Genomic DNA, 15,781 nt, shown 5'->3' on the forward strand with positions numbered 1-15,781 from the left:
TTTATTCCTGCAGCAATGGTATGCTTCCAGTCTCTTGGGGGGCACTGGGATGGATGCTGTGAAGTGGGCTATTTTCTTCCATTGGCTCTGCTTATCTGTTCCTTCCAATCATCCAGTTTCCTGGGGTTGTCTCGGTCTTGGTACCCTATGTGTGCTCTCTCTCCTGATAGTATTCCATGTGGGATACCTCCCTGCAGCTCCCAAGAATGCTATCCACAAGGGCTTGCAACAGAGCCTGACTTTAATGGAAGCTTCAGAGTTATTGAGGGAATTTATATTACAACACTGCAAAGCACTGAAATCAAGGGAGCATATTCTGCTGGATTTTAAAAGTCTGTAGGGGAAATGGTTCCTTGGCGGTTCATTGTCATTGGCCTCTCCTCCCCAGACTCCTCTACTTAACAGTGTTAGTTGCTTGAGCCAGCTGCTAGCTCCAGTGAACAGAGAGCTGATTCAGTTGGTATTTGTTTTTCTGCCTTTGGGGGCTTGCCTTTCCTATTTAGAGAATCCAATCAGAGTCTTCTGTTTGCTGGAGCCTGCCAGGGCTGGCTAGAAAGAGCTGTTCGTGAAATGTTCAGGGCTTTGGGGCCTATCGGCCACAGTAGGAATGTTTACATCACAGAAATTGGCAAATGTCATGAATCAGGTCCTGATGTTGTCTGGTTTGTTTTTGTTTTTTTTTCCAGAGAGCTATTTTAGTGGCAGACGACCACTTCAGAAAGCTTATCTCATGGAGAAACTTCCTTTCATTCTCTTCCCACACGGAAATGGCCATTGTAAGTTGTCGTATCTTTCTCTTCATCACACAGGCTGGAGTAAAACATGTTTGTGTTTGAATTTTCTGCCAGGCTTAGCTAGGATCTGCAGAGAATGTGCTGGGAGTTTAGATCTGGACGTGTCTGGGCTGTTGTTGCTGTGAGGAGAGACCAGGTCTGCTTTCCCCAGTTAGGTGTAGGTGTCCTGTGCAGAGGTAATGGAGTGTGTAGTGCTAGCAGGGACAGGCTCTGTAAGAAGACATTTGTGAAGCACACAGATATAGCCACATCCTGTTTCTGTGGGAGAATAAAGGTAAAGACCAGACAGGAAGGGACCAGTAGAATGAGCGTTGGATGCCAGGCTGAGGAACTGTATCCTCGTTACCTGAGTCAGTGAAAAACAGGGATGAGATTGGCCAAAATGGAATTTACCAAGATTTTTCTTGTGAATTGGTCCAGGATAAATTGGGGTGGGAGGTCTGCTGGAATGAAGGAGGTTAAGTGGACAGCTGCAACTCTCTACCATGCCCCCCACTACCTACCATCTTAGGCTGTTCTCTCTAGATGCTCTTCTACCACAGATGAGACTAACAGAGCTCATGTTTTATTTTTGCTGGACCCATACTAAATAAGAGTGTGTTTCCAAATGAGATTTATTTGTTTCACTTCTTTATGGTAAATCGTTGAGGAGAAAATTGCTTTAATAGAAAACCCAGTTAAAACCCACTGCCAGTAGCTGCAGGGTCCCTTCAATGGAAGATTAGCATTGTTGGCCTTTGACTCTCACCTAATGGGTATTAACCACTGGCCCATGGACTCCAGCATTTGTGAAAAGTTAGTCTGGGACTGGAATGAGGTTCTGTGACAGGATGTAGCATCATGGGGAAGGACACTGATGTTGAGACTAGTCTTCTGGTCCCTGGACTGGAGCATCCTCCTCTGAAAAGTGAAAGGGTTAGCCTAGTGTAAATTGGTGCAGCAGCCTTGGGGGAGGGGGCAGTTTGATCAAATCCGTTGAAGTTGAATCTGTATACATTATGATGCAGAAATTCAAATTCCTGATATCTATCCTAGAGAAAGACTTATACACATATGTATGGCAAGGAGACATCCTATTTCTTTATTTTTTTTTTTAAGATTTATTTTATTATTTATTTTGAGAGAGACAGAAACAAAGAGAATGTGAGTAGAGGAAGAGCCCAGGGAGAGAATCTTCAAATAGACTTCCCACTGAATACAGGGCTCAGTCCCAGGACCCTGAGATCATGACCTGAGCTGAAACCAAGAGTTGGACACTTAACTGACTGAGCCATCGGGTGCCCCAAGACATACCATTTCTAAGCACCCTTCACGCTCACGCTAAGAGAAGACAGCAAACTGTAGATAGTGGGCCAGGCAGACTCATGACTTACTATCTCTTGGACTCAAGCTTTTTCATCTGTAAAATGGAAATAATAATACATGGAGGGTTGTTTTGAGCTTCAGATGAAATAATGCCCATAAAGCACATTGCACAGTGTCTGACCCATACATTTTCAATGAACACTGTTTTTTGAAAACGTAGTTTTCATTTTAAATTAAATTTTAATTACATAAAAATATATTATCCCTGCAAAAATATTGTAATATTACAGAGAGGTCAAGGGGCCCTTGAAGCTATTCATCCTGCTTAATTTCATTCTTAGTCCCTTATTTCTCTATTGGGAGGTGATTGCTCCTGCTGCTTGCGTCTGTGCGTGTGCATGTGTTTGTGTCTTTCCTGGTGTTTTGCTGGGCATTGATACATATACTTTTTTTTTCTCTAGAAAACATATACAGTATTATTCTGCATCTCTCCCCCCCCCCCCACTCAATATGTTTTCAAGATTTATCCAAATTAATAATAGGTTTTAATAACCTCATTAGTTTTAACTGGCAGAGTCCCATATTATGTGTGTCTCATATTATTAAAAACCATTTCCCTATTGATGGATATTTGGGTTATTTCTGGATTTTTACTAGCACAAGCAGTGTTGTAACAAACACCTTTCTAGCTCACTTGTGCAAGTAGTACAGAAGGGAAGCTATCAGGAATGAGATGTGTAGGATCGTGAAATACATAGACTTTTAGCTTCAGCTGGTTCTGTGCAATGATCAGCAAAGTGGCTATGCTGGTTTAAATAATAACCACAGCACACGAGACGGATCTTTTCCTTAGTTTCTTGTTAAACTTGTCATCACTTTAAAATTTTTTGATAATCTTGTGTGTGAAAAAAGAAAAGGGATATCATTTACAGGTTTAATGCACTAATTACCAGCAGGTTTGAGTATCTTTTCATATGTTTATTGACCATTTATATTTCCTTTTTTGTTAGTTGCCTGGTATTATATGTTGTCCATTTTTCTACTGGCTTGTTTGACTTTTTCTTATTGGTAGGGAAAACTAATCCATTGTTCTGAATGTTGCAAATATTTTATCCCAATTTTTGCTTATGTTTTGATTTGTTTATGGTGTCTTTTGATAAAGATAAGTGTTAAATTTTGATGTAGCTAAATGTGTCATTGTTTTCATCATTTTTGCTTTTTTAAGCATCTTTTTTAAGGAGACCTTTCACTGCCATCAAAGTCACAGAGATATTCTCTACTACTTTTTTAGCACTTTTATAGATACATATTTTATATTTGTCTTTAATCCATGTGGAATCTCCATATGAATAGATTTTATTTTGTTTCAAAAGGAAGTCTGTTATTCCCAGTATCACTTGTTCACTAATCTACTCTCTCTTCATAGACTTAAAGTGTTACTTTTGTGAAATATTAAATTCCTATCTATACACGAATGTTTTGATTTTTGACTTTTTTCAAATAATCTGTTCACTTTTACACTGCTACCATGTAATTACTATAATTTTTAAGTTTATTTATTTATTTATGTATTCATGAGAGACACAGAGACAGGGGGAGCAAGAGTGAGACCGACAGCGAGAGCAAGAGAGAGAGAGAGGCAGAGGGAGAAGCAGGCTCCATGCAGGGAGCCTGACGTGGGACTCGATCCCAGGTCTCCAGGATCAGGCCCTGGGCTGAAGGTGGCGCTAAACTACTGAGCCACCCGGGCTGCCCTATAATTTTTAATATGTCCTGACACTGCCAGCCTGGACCCAATTCTGCTCTTTTATAAAATTATCTTGGCCATTCTGGCCCATTTATTCTTCCAAATGAATTCTAGAATCAAGTTGAATGTTATGTGAAGACACTCAACTGGACTTTTATTGAAATCATATTGAATCCATGGATTTTATTTGGGAGAAGTGATAACAAGTATGCTATCAATGAAGAAGACAAGGATTACTCTCTGATTTCTGCTGGAGCATCTTCTGGAGTTCCAAACGGGATGATCTGGGACAAAGATCACAGTGAGAGCAATGAGTTATCTTCTCTGTTTCTTCTTTCTCTCCTTAGTTGAGATCTTTTCCCTGAATAAAGTCTCCTTAGAACACAGTGCAGATGAGATCCAAGGAGACCATTGGTTAAGGAGATCACATGACACTCAGAAGTAGCTATAGGTGATCCTTACACTCTGATGCAACACCTGCTCACACATTTCTTGAAGATCATTTGGGGCTTGGGAACCCAGGGTCCATTCCAAGATCTGACCTTATGAGTGAGATCAGCTGCCACATGAGGGCCCCTTTTAAAAGTCATAGCTCTCACATGAAAGCAGTGGCTGATCTAGTAACTATTGTTCGATAATACATACAATGAAAAAAATTCTACTGTGAGTGGAGTAATTTTTTAAAGGTTTTATTTATTTATTTATTTATTTATTTATTTATTTATTTATTTATTTATTTATTAATGATAGGCACACACACACACAGAGAGAGAGAGAGAGGCAGAGACACAGGCAGAGGGAGAAGCAGGCTCCATGCAGGGAGCCCAATGCAGCACTCGATCCCAGGACTCCAGGATCACGACCTGAGCTGAAGTCAGTCAGACACTTAACTGCTGAGCTACCCAGGCATCCCGGAGTAATTCTTTTTTTTTTTTTTTTTAATATTATTTATTTATTTACTCATTCATGAGAGACACACACAGAGAGAGGCAGAGACACAGGCAGACAGAGAAACAGGCTCCATGCAGGGAGCCTGACATGGGACTCGATCCTGGGTCTCCAGGATCACACTCCGGGCTGTAGGCAGCATTAAACCGCTGCACCACCAGGGCTGCCCTGGAGTAATTCTTTTTAAAAAGGACTTATTGACTTATTTGAGAGAGAGAGAGAATCTGTACACACATGAGTGGGGGAGGGGCAGAGGGAGAGAGAGAGAGAGAGAGAGAGAGAGAGAGAATCTCAAGCAGACTCCCTGTTGAGTGTGGAGCCTGACAGTGGGGCTTAATCCCGTGACCCTGAGATCATGACCTGAGCCAAAATCAAGATTTGGATGCCTGACTTAGCCACCCAGGTGCCTCTGGTTGAAGTAATTCTCAAATGTGATTTGGTCATCTACAAAATAGGTGTGTATGGGTGAGACATGTTACTTTAGCTATAGATGGCGCTTGATGACCACAACGATTGGAGAACCCCTATTCTGGTATATAGCGAACTCCCCTTCTAGGGCATTCTGCAACCTTCTTAACTGGATTAACTCAAAGACCAAGGCCTATTGCATGTAATCTCATTTCTTGTCAGATCCTTCTATGCTCCTGGAAGATTTCTAAACTAAAACCTATTCAAAATTCAAAATTCTTCAAGCCTTTAACTTGTAATATAGTCTTACAAGTTCACAGAGTGGTGCACTTTTTCCTCTCCTGTATCTAGGTGATAGGTACCCAGTATAATAAGAAAAACATATTAGCCTTCTAACAAAATAGACTAATCATCCACAGGTAAAGCAGCATTCATGTGTACAATGAACATTGCATGAAACAAGGATAATAATAGTCCCCATTTCTCAAGGTTCTGGTGAAGAACAAGGGATCTGATGCATAAGAAGCCATTTGTAAATCTTGAAGCTTGATATAAATGCTGTTTTGCTCTTCAGCCCTTTAGAAAGTTATAAAAGAAACAACCATCTTGGTTCCTGCCTTTGAGGCATTTAAAAGCAGATCTAGGTGAGCAATTAAGGAGAAATTGCAAGGTAACTTGGAAGCAAGCTCCTGCCAATAACAGGGCTGCTGTACCAAGAGCCAGCTCTGCCACACAAAGGCGAAGCAACCCGCTGTCCTGTCCCAGCAAAGGTAGGCTGCTTCTCATGGCAGCAGGGGCCTGCGGCTCCACCCTCCTTTCTCCCACCTCTCCCTTTGAAAAGCCCTCCTTCCCCTGCAGATTTCCAGGCTGAGCTTCTCAGCTACTCAGGGCCTCTTTCTAATAGTTCCTTTGCCCCTGTGACTGCTCCTTCCTCCCACACGGCAATATTCAATCCATTCTGCTAGCAGTCCTGGGATTTGTGCTCTGTGGTACGCGTTCCTGATGAAAACAATGTCAAAAGGAACCCACAGCAGGATTTCTGTCCTTGGCTCCAGGTAAGAGCCTTGTGTTTTCATCACTTCATTTATTATGCTCCCATTTTGAAATGCTGAGCACATGTACCCACTGTTCTTTCATCTGAGAAGGTCCGGGGCTGCTGGGAGGTATTCACAGGTAATTAATTTGTCAGGGTAGGAGAGGCAGGCTTGCCAAATACAGGCAAAAAACTCCAAATTCACACCTCATCTAGCAGCTGATTAGTTCTTCAAATGACCATGAATAATATAAAAATGGTGGGGGTGGGGAGTGGTAGGGAAGAGAGACCTACAAATGGATGAGGCTTTAATGCAAAGCTTGATGCATTCATACTTTTTGCTTCTTTACAGGCAATAGTTCCCCCTTGTAAATGAATTCCTGTGGCTACCACGTCAATCTCCTAGGTAAATAAGTGTGCTGATTGCCTCATGTGGATCTTGTGTAGGCCAAAGGAAAAGTTTGCTTTCTACTTTTTTTCTTCTCCTTTTCCTTTTCCTTTTCCTTTTCCTTTTCCTTTGACTTTCCTTTTCTTTTAATCTTTTTTTCTTTCCATGCTTTTCTGTGCCTTCTTCCTTCTTTCTTCCTTCTTTCAAAGAAATCCATGCATTAGACTGGCTCTAAATTAAAGATACCATGAACAAATGTTCCAAACTTAATATTGGGAGACATGGTCTGATGACAAGAAAGAATATTTGATATCAGCTGAAAAACCAGTCTATGTTATGGCCACTGTACTTACAGATTAGAGAAGTCTCTGCAGGTAGATTGATTGTCCCTTTAGGAGTTTGGACGATTGACAGTCTGGAAGTAACAAGAGTGTAATGTTTGTGAACCTTGTGAGTAAAGCTGCCTGAGAAACTCGACACGATAGCCATCTAATATCTTCTAGTTTCCTTCATCCTTTGTAAGTCACCAGTGATTTGAACAATAAGTAACAGAGTGATTAAATTTTATAAAGTTTCTAATGACTTGTTCTGTAAGCAGTTTTTAATATCTGGAGATGCAAGGGGAATATAGTGTCTCAGTGACTATATTTCCAGTATACCTTGTTTCATGAACTAAATGTGCCTGGGAAGTTGTATAAAGTTAATGTTTGGAAATGACATTGTATTCATATGCATTAGGAATATTCTTCTGTTAACAATATCCCAGAGGGATCTTTTCTTTGGGGATGGAAATGAAAACATGAGTTTGGTAAATTTTGATTTTTTTTTATCTTACTTATGGTTTTCTTGGTTATTCAGTTCAGCTAGCTTTAAATGAGAATCTGTTATGTTCTAGGTATTGCTTTGGCACACTCACAGAATATAATCTTACAGAATTCTTTCAAGAACCACCTTAGTTGTGTACATAAGGGCCAAGTGTCTAGTAACTTGCTCAGGACCCATGGAGTTAGCAAGTGACATAATCAAGATTTGAATCCAGGACTCCTGCACTGTTATCCTGCCCAGCCACTAATTATAAGGTTTGATATTACTACCTTTTCTCTTACTCTGAACAACCTGGGACTTTGAAGACAATGTCATTTTAGGAAAGTTTCTAAAAAAAAAATAAAAAAGGAAAGTTTCTAAACTTCTCAGAGTTTTGGTCAACTCACCTGTAAAATGAGGATAGTATCTGCCTCAAGCATAAGGATTGGAGAAAATAAAGTACCAGCCACATCACAGGTCCTTAAGTGTTAGCTACTATTACTGTCCTGAGTGGTAGTGGTAGCACTTACACAGATGTTTGCCTGTCAGCCTTGACTATGGAACCCACGGGAATGAACACATCTTGTTCACCCAGGGGACATTTCTGTGGGGCAAGTAGAATATGCTACCAGGGGTTTATTATGTCGTGTCGTAGAATCATAGGAAATGTAATAGGTTTTCAAATTCATTAAAAACCCCTTAGATTTCCTAGTCACTTTCCATTCATCCACAGAACCAAGGAGGTGCCTTTCATCATGTTTACCAGGCTCTAAGGAAAAGGTTTATTGACCTTTGGTCTGTACCCTGGGTTCACGTTCTGATTCTGCTTCGCTGCAGGTGTTATGAGCTCACCTGCTCTTTCCACCTTGGAGTTTCTCATTGCAGGTCCTCTCCATGGAAATGTCAAACTCACTCTCAATTCATTTTTGGATCACATTTCTCACTTATAGTTAGATTAAACTAGATTCTTGATTATTTTTCCAATTTGTTATTTAGGGCACTTATAAATGTTTGCCTCTTCTGAAAACAAAAGCACTTATTGTCACCTGTATTCTGGTATTCCAGATAGTAATAAGTCTAATCAGAAACCATACAGCTGCTTTCCACACCAGGGCAGTAGGAGAATTACATGCGAATCTTGAACACTGAAGAAGAGGGCTGAAGGAGGAGCTAACCTGGTGAGTGCCTTACTTACAGACCCCTGGGGGTGGGGTTTGTTTTGGAATCTTCTTTTCCAGGACAATGGCTAATATGGTGCCTAATGTGATGCCTGTTACAGAGGAGTTGCTCAATAAATACTCCCTGAGGGGAGCAGATCAGCTATCCCAAACCAGGAAAGGCGAGTTATTGGATTTAAGTAGCTCTCAGATGCCGCTGGACCCCATCACCCAAACCCTGATATAGGGGATTGCTCCTTAAACTGCAATGCCCTCGACTTCCCTGCCTTCTCTTCTTTTTGAATTCCATTCTGGTCAAGTGTCACCTGCTCTCTGAAGCTTTCACTGGTTTCCCCAGATAGAATTTATTCCATCTTGCTCTTTTGTTTTCTTTTAAAAATCATTTGACCCCAGGACTCTCCTATAGCGATAACCATGCACCAGGCACTCTGAACTGCAGCTCTGATTTGGCTTTGGGCAGACCTGGTCTCAAGTCCTAACATCAAGAATTACCAGCTATAGATTCACAAGCCACTTCTCCAAATCTTGACTTCTTGAGTATAGTGAGGATAATAACACTTAACTCATAAGGTTAACAGAAGGATTTGAACATCATCCCTGTAGACATGTATTTCCATCACACCCAAACCATCAAAATCAGAAATTTGGTTTCTGTTTACTTCTGTAGCACCTACTTCAGTACTAGGCATTTAAGAGAGTCTCAATAATTTTTGTATTTGTGTGTGTGAAAAATATAAATGGATGGATGTGGTGGTAATAATTGTTATATAATAATTACATAGTACCCATCATATGTCTGGCATAGTTCTAAATGCTTTGCAAATATTAACGCATTAACCACATAACAATAGCAATAATGGGTGTCATGAACTAGAATATTATCTCTTCCCTGAATGCAGAGCTAAAATGGTAGGAATGGGGTGTGTGTGTGTGTGTGTGTGTGTGTGTAAGAGAGAATGAATGAGAGAGAGGGAAGGAGGATGAAGATTTATTATTTCAGAGGTTAAGTCTCAACCCACATTGCTAAGTAAGGAAAGTTTCTGTGGACCCCTTTTATTACTTTTTTTCTTTTGCCTCTAGTGTTTTCTGACCCTGCTCCCTGAGGGTGCTTAGCACAGTTTATCCCTCCTATGTCCTTCCATTGATACCCTGACTGATGACTGGTGATAAACAGCTTGATAAACAAATTAAAGTCACAGTAGTCATAGCTGATTGTGGCACAATTACCAATGTCCTTTACAGATTGCATGCACGTTAGAATGAGTTGCCAGTGATTAAGTCTAAAACAAGAATAATTTGGGAGTGTTTTCCAGAGAGATTCTCAACATTTCTAATAGTGAAGGGAATTGAAGAACTTAAAGCAGGAATAGAAGCAGGAAAGTATGTGTTCAGTGGGTATTGATCGTGAAGCTTAATGAAGGAAGTTCAAGAAAGAAGAACAGAAACAAGAGTGGAAGACAGCGTTGTGCCTCAGGTGTGAGGCCCTGAAGTAGACGATAGAGTTCTATTTCTGTGGCTGAGCCCTGGATTACTGTTAGCCATGGTAATTACAGAGGAGCTTCTTAATGCTTCAGAAGAGTGGTTGAAGATCTGTGAATATTGCTACTTGTACAGTAATATCTGAAAACGTTCTATTTAATTCTTATTTGAGCTTATTCTGTATTGAACAGTCATGGCATGCAATGCTTCTGAGGTGAGGGTTCTGATAATCAGCATTTTTTTTTGAAATGACAATGCACTATATATTGTATGAGCTAAGAATCAATTAGACCATAAGTCTGGATTTGATTTGATTTGAAGGGTTCAGTGTAACTTTTAGGCATTATCAAATGAAACAGCCACAGCCCTTGAAAGATTAAAGACAGTGTAGCAAGCTTTTGGCATAGGTAGTAAATTTGCATTGGTCTTTCCAAAGGATTCACTAAAATCTACGAACAGGCAGCATGGCATGAGAGGAAAAGCTACGTACTATTTAGAATACCAAGCTCTGAATGCACCTGAAATGCAGCCTTGCACACATCACCTAATTTGTATTTCAATTTTACGTGTCTGTAAAATCAAGAATATAACACTAAAGACTCCTTTTTCCCCTCCAATTTAATATTCCTATTCATTTCTTTGAATTCTGTGAAACTGTAAAATCCCCCCCCCCCCCCGCCCCGCAGCGTTCTTATTTCAAAAGAAAAAGATCTTGCTATGGTTGACAATGGAATGCATTTTCTAGGGTATAAATGGTAGTTTCTACATTGAGCAGGGTGACAAGAGCATAGCTGACTATCCCCCAAACCCCAGGGGACTCTACAGTGTGAAAGAGTAATTCATCTTCTACAAAAGTACTTGTCTAATGCCTATGGAACTGCCCCAAAGTGTCTCCTTCCTGCTTATTACTCACATTTCATCAATTCCAGTGTGCTTTAATGCTGTTGGTTTTTAAAAAAAGTCTTTTCCAAAAGTTGTCAAAGGAAGATTTTTACAAAACTATGGCATAACATTTACCTCACGATCATAAAACCTTACCAATTGTGTGATGCATCATGATTTCAGAGCATAGTTTGTGAAAGAATGTATGTCTTAGGAATGATGAAATAGGGTGTTTCTTTATTCTGTTCTTTTTCTTTTTCCTTGTTATCTTCTCATACACTACACCTATTTCTTCTCTCTCTTCAGGGACCCTAATATGAACTGAACATTTTTATAATGTGGAGTTAAATTCTCTACCCTTATTTTTTTAAGATTATTTATTTGACAGAGAAAGAGAAAGTGTGCATATGTGGGCCCATAAGTAGGAGGAGGGGCAGAGGGAGTGAGGAAGGGGGAGGGGTAATGGGGAGGTGGAGGGGTAGAGGGAGATGGTGAAACACGCTCCCTGCTGAGCAGGGAGCCTGATGCAGGACTCCAGTCCAGGACCCTGAGATCAGGACCTGAGATACCCAGTGCCCTCCTTGCCCTTATTTTAAAAGCACTGGAGTTGAATGCCTCCCCGCCTTTTTCCCCTAAAACACAAATTCAAAAAACTTTTAAGTGTGTGTGTGTGTCTATGTGTGTGTGTGTGATACTGTCTATGAGCTCTTCATAGACACATATTTAAGTGTGTGTGTGTGTGTGTGTGTGTGTGTGATACTGTCTATCTTTTTCCCCTAAAACACAAATTCAAAAAACTTTTAAGTGTGTGTGTGTGTTTGTCTGTGTGTGTGTGTGTGATACTGTCTATGAGCTCTTCAGTTTTCTGAAGGTTAGTATAATTCAGTAGCAGAAATATTCAACTCATCTTTACAGGATAAAAATATGTGTGTTTTTTGGAGAATGCATATGCAGTATTTGGTCACAGGTTGCTGGAATGTTTTGGAAAATTTACAGCAGTTAGCTGGTCGGGTATATTGTATGGACTTTGAGGTCTGATTTGGCAGTTCCTGCACAGGATCCCAGGGCCACCGATACTCTGACCAGGGAATTGTCACTGAAAACAGTGTCAGTTTCCCAGTGCTGTCGTAACAAACTGGGTGGCTTCAAATAATTTCTCACAGTTCTGGAGACCTGAAATCAAGTTATAAGCAGCATTGGTGCATCTGGAAGCTCAGGGTGAGAAACTATCCCATGGCTCTGTCCTAGCTTCTGTTGGTTTGCAAACAGTCCCTCGTGCTTCTTGGTTTTTAGATGTGTCACCAAAATTTCTGTCCCCATTTTCATATTCTTTTCTGCTGTGTGTCCTGGATTTCCTCCTTTCTCTTATGAAGACACCAGTTGTTGGATTTAGGAGCCATTCTAATCTAGGATGACCTCATACAACTAACTGCAGAGGTCCTATTTCCTTTTTTTTTTTTTTTTTTTTTAAGATTTTATTTATTTGGGAGAAAGAAAACGTGAGCACAAGCAGAAGGGAAAGGGCAGAGGGAGAAGCAGGCTTCCTGCTGAGCAGGGAGCCCACTGCACTCCATCCCAGGACCTTGAGATCATGGCCTGAGCCGAAGGCAGATGCTTAACTGAGCCACCCAGGCGCCCCTGCAAAGGTCCTATTTCCAAATAAAATTACATGCTGAGGTTCTGGGTGGACATGAAATTTGGGGGGATGCTCTTCAACCCTGTACAATGCAAAAGTGTAAGAAGTATACCAGGAGGAAGGGATGGCCACCCACAGCTAGACCAGCTCTCTTGAACCTGGAGAATAAGACCTGCTTTAACATGTGTTGATCTGGGCACACATAACAATGAATATTTTTATAGTCCTTTGGATGCTACAGATGTTATTCGCATACCTTTAATTACTCAATGATTGAATATCAAAAGGAGTAACAATGAGGGGTGAATGAGAGGCAAGGAAGCCTGCTGTCCATGTGGCATCTTAGGAGGATGCTTGGAGGTTCACACAACCAGCTGCCTGTGGCAGCGGCTGACATATCTCTGTGTTGACTTGCCTTCTTCCCTGATTTACCTTCCTGCTCCTGGAATCCCACTTGATAAATTTCTCATGCAAATGTCTCTCAGGGTGGCTCTGCTTTCTGCGGGAACTGAGGCTAAGAATGAGCTACTGGAAGCAGTTGCTGTCTGGCTTTCCTTGACAGAAGTGTGCACCTGGTAAATGTGTCTCATTTGAAAATTTTTGGCTTGAGGCTGGATGACTGAGGTGGTTCAAGTGAGGCCCCATTAGTGAACTACAGACCCAAAGTGACCCGTTAAGCTTCATTTTATTTCATGACTAGACTCCATTTTGTTCTATGACTTCCATGCAGTCATCCTGAGAATATGTACCTACTTCATAAAGGAGATGAATAACTTTCATTCACTCTAGGCTGCATGAATGGGCCTCGCTTTCCATCCCTTCATGCTCCACGGTGTGGCTTTCACCCCACTACTCACTGTGCATATATTCTTTCTTTCTTTCTTTCTTTCTTTCTTTCTTTCTTTCTTTCTTTCTTTCTTCCTTCCTTCCTTCCTTCCTTCCTTCCTTCCTTCCTTCCTTTCTTTTTTCCTTCCTTCCTTTCTTTTTTTTAAGATTTTATTTATTTATTCATGAGAGATGCAGAGAGAGAGAGGAGCAGAGACACAGGCAGAGGGAGAAGCAGGCCCCACATGTGGAGCCTGATGTGGGACTCGATCCTGGGTCTCTAGGATCATGCCCTGAGCCAAAGGCAGGTGCCAAACCACTGAGCCACCCAGGTATCCCACATTCTTTCTTTTTTGAGAGAGAGCACAAGAGAAAGAGATAAAGAGCAAGCATGAGTGGAGGACGGAGGGAGATGGAAAAGCAGGCTCTCCCCTGAGCAGGCAGCCTGATGCAGGACTTGATCCCAAGATCCTGGGATCATGACCTGAGCCAAAGGCATATGTTTAACCCACTGAGCAGTGACCCAGGCACCTTGTGAATATATTCTTACTCCCTTCTTCATCCCAGACATCCAATATCATAGTTTATTAGGGTTGCATGTCATAAATGTTTTTTAAAATTGTCCTGTCTTCCCTCTCCACAGCCCACAGCCCAGCCATTTCTCCTTGAACCATCACAGCCACATCCTACTTGGTTTTATCATTTCCATTCCCTTCCTTTCTACTACATTCTCTGTACCCACTACCTACTGTAATGTTTCAAAATGGACTGCTTTGTATCTCCTCCTTATCTTAAAAACAAACATGAAAACAAAAAACAAAATTGAAAAACAAAGAACTCACTATAGGTTCCCATTACTTACAGGATTAAATCCAAATGCCTAGGTTTCTTTGATCATACTCCTCATGTCATGTTTCCCTCAACATCCTCTGCCCATCTCTTCAACGTCATGACCCCAACTCTTGTCATACACTACAAATTTCCCACTTGGCTCGTAAATGCCAAGTCTTATTCTATTCGCCTTTCTTTCTGCCCATAATGTCTATCTTTTTCTTTCTCCTATGTATTCTTGAGATGTGACATAAACAACATTGCAGATTTAATTGCTCTGCTTTGTGTGTTCCCACACCTTTTCTTTTTTTTTTTTGGTGGTTGTTATTATATTGAAAATCTTCACCTTCTTCCCTACTCTTCCATATTAGAATTTCATATTAGAGATTCTTGTGAGTAGGACCTGGGTTTTGTCATCATTATATCCCCATCAGCAGTTGTCTTGTTTAGATACTGAGAAAAAAAAATTTTTTCCCCAGAAGACTGGAAGGATGAGGAAATTTATCATCCCACCCAGAAAAACAATGTTGGTGAAGCACCAGCATGGCTTTGCACCCCATGTGAAGGAAAATCTAGGGTTAGCATGTCAGATTGTATTTTCTGCCATGTTCATGAGTGCTGGTATATAAGACAGTTTAGAAGGAAATCTTGGAATAAATCATCCAAATTGGGGTGCACGGGTGGCTCAGTTGGTTAAGTGTCTGCCTTCATCCCACGTCATGATACCAGGGTCCTGGGATCAAACCCCATGTCGGGCTCCCTGCTCAGTGGGGAGTTGGCTTCTTTGTTGACCCCTACATCCTCTCATGCTCTATCTCTCTCTGTCTCTCTCTCTCTCAAATAAATAAGTAAAATCTTTTAAAAAATCATCCACATCTTGTTTGGTAAGAATCTGCTGAATTGCAGGCTAGATCCCAAGGAGAGATGATGCTTTCCTGGTTAAGTAGAGTAATAATATTCTACATCTCTTGTTTCTTGCTCCTGGATAGCCAGTGCCTGCTAAATGATTGAATCTGCAGCTTGGTAGCATCAAACATTTCCTGTGTAGCTTGGAGGTTGCAGTTCACAATTATCTAGTCTGGACGCCACTGAGAAGTGATAATTAGGTGCTAAATGTTAACTGGATTACAGCTGGGATCGCTCCCACCGGCCATTTAACACCTCATCAGGGGTCGGGCCTTAAATATTGTTTTCTACTTAATCTTCCTGTGCAGCTGCCTCTTTCTGACCTTTCTTCAACAGTCTATATTTTATCTTTCTGTCCAATTTTGGGACAGCCACATCTGTTCACCTATTTTATATCAGTATCCTTAGCACATAAGTAGAAATCTGTGATTCTTCAAAGAGGGTAGGAGGAGCCAAGAGCCTTGGAGTGTCTCTGAATTTTTCCCAGAAAGAGAATTTACTGGAATCACAATGTCAACCATATATTGCTGACTTCCTATGCACAAGATAGCCCATAAAGTCTGTAAAAGGATTATTTGGTTTATGAATTGTTATGTATTCTTACCATCCCCATGCCA

This window comes from Vulpes lagopus, chromosome 10 (genome assembly GCF_018345385.1).
Source record: "Vulpes lagopus strain Blue_001 chromosome 10, ASM1834538v1, whole genome shotgun sequence".
NCBI lineage: Eukaryota > Metazoa > Chordata > Mammalia > Carnivora > Canidae > Vulpes > Vulpes lagopus.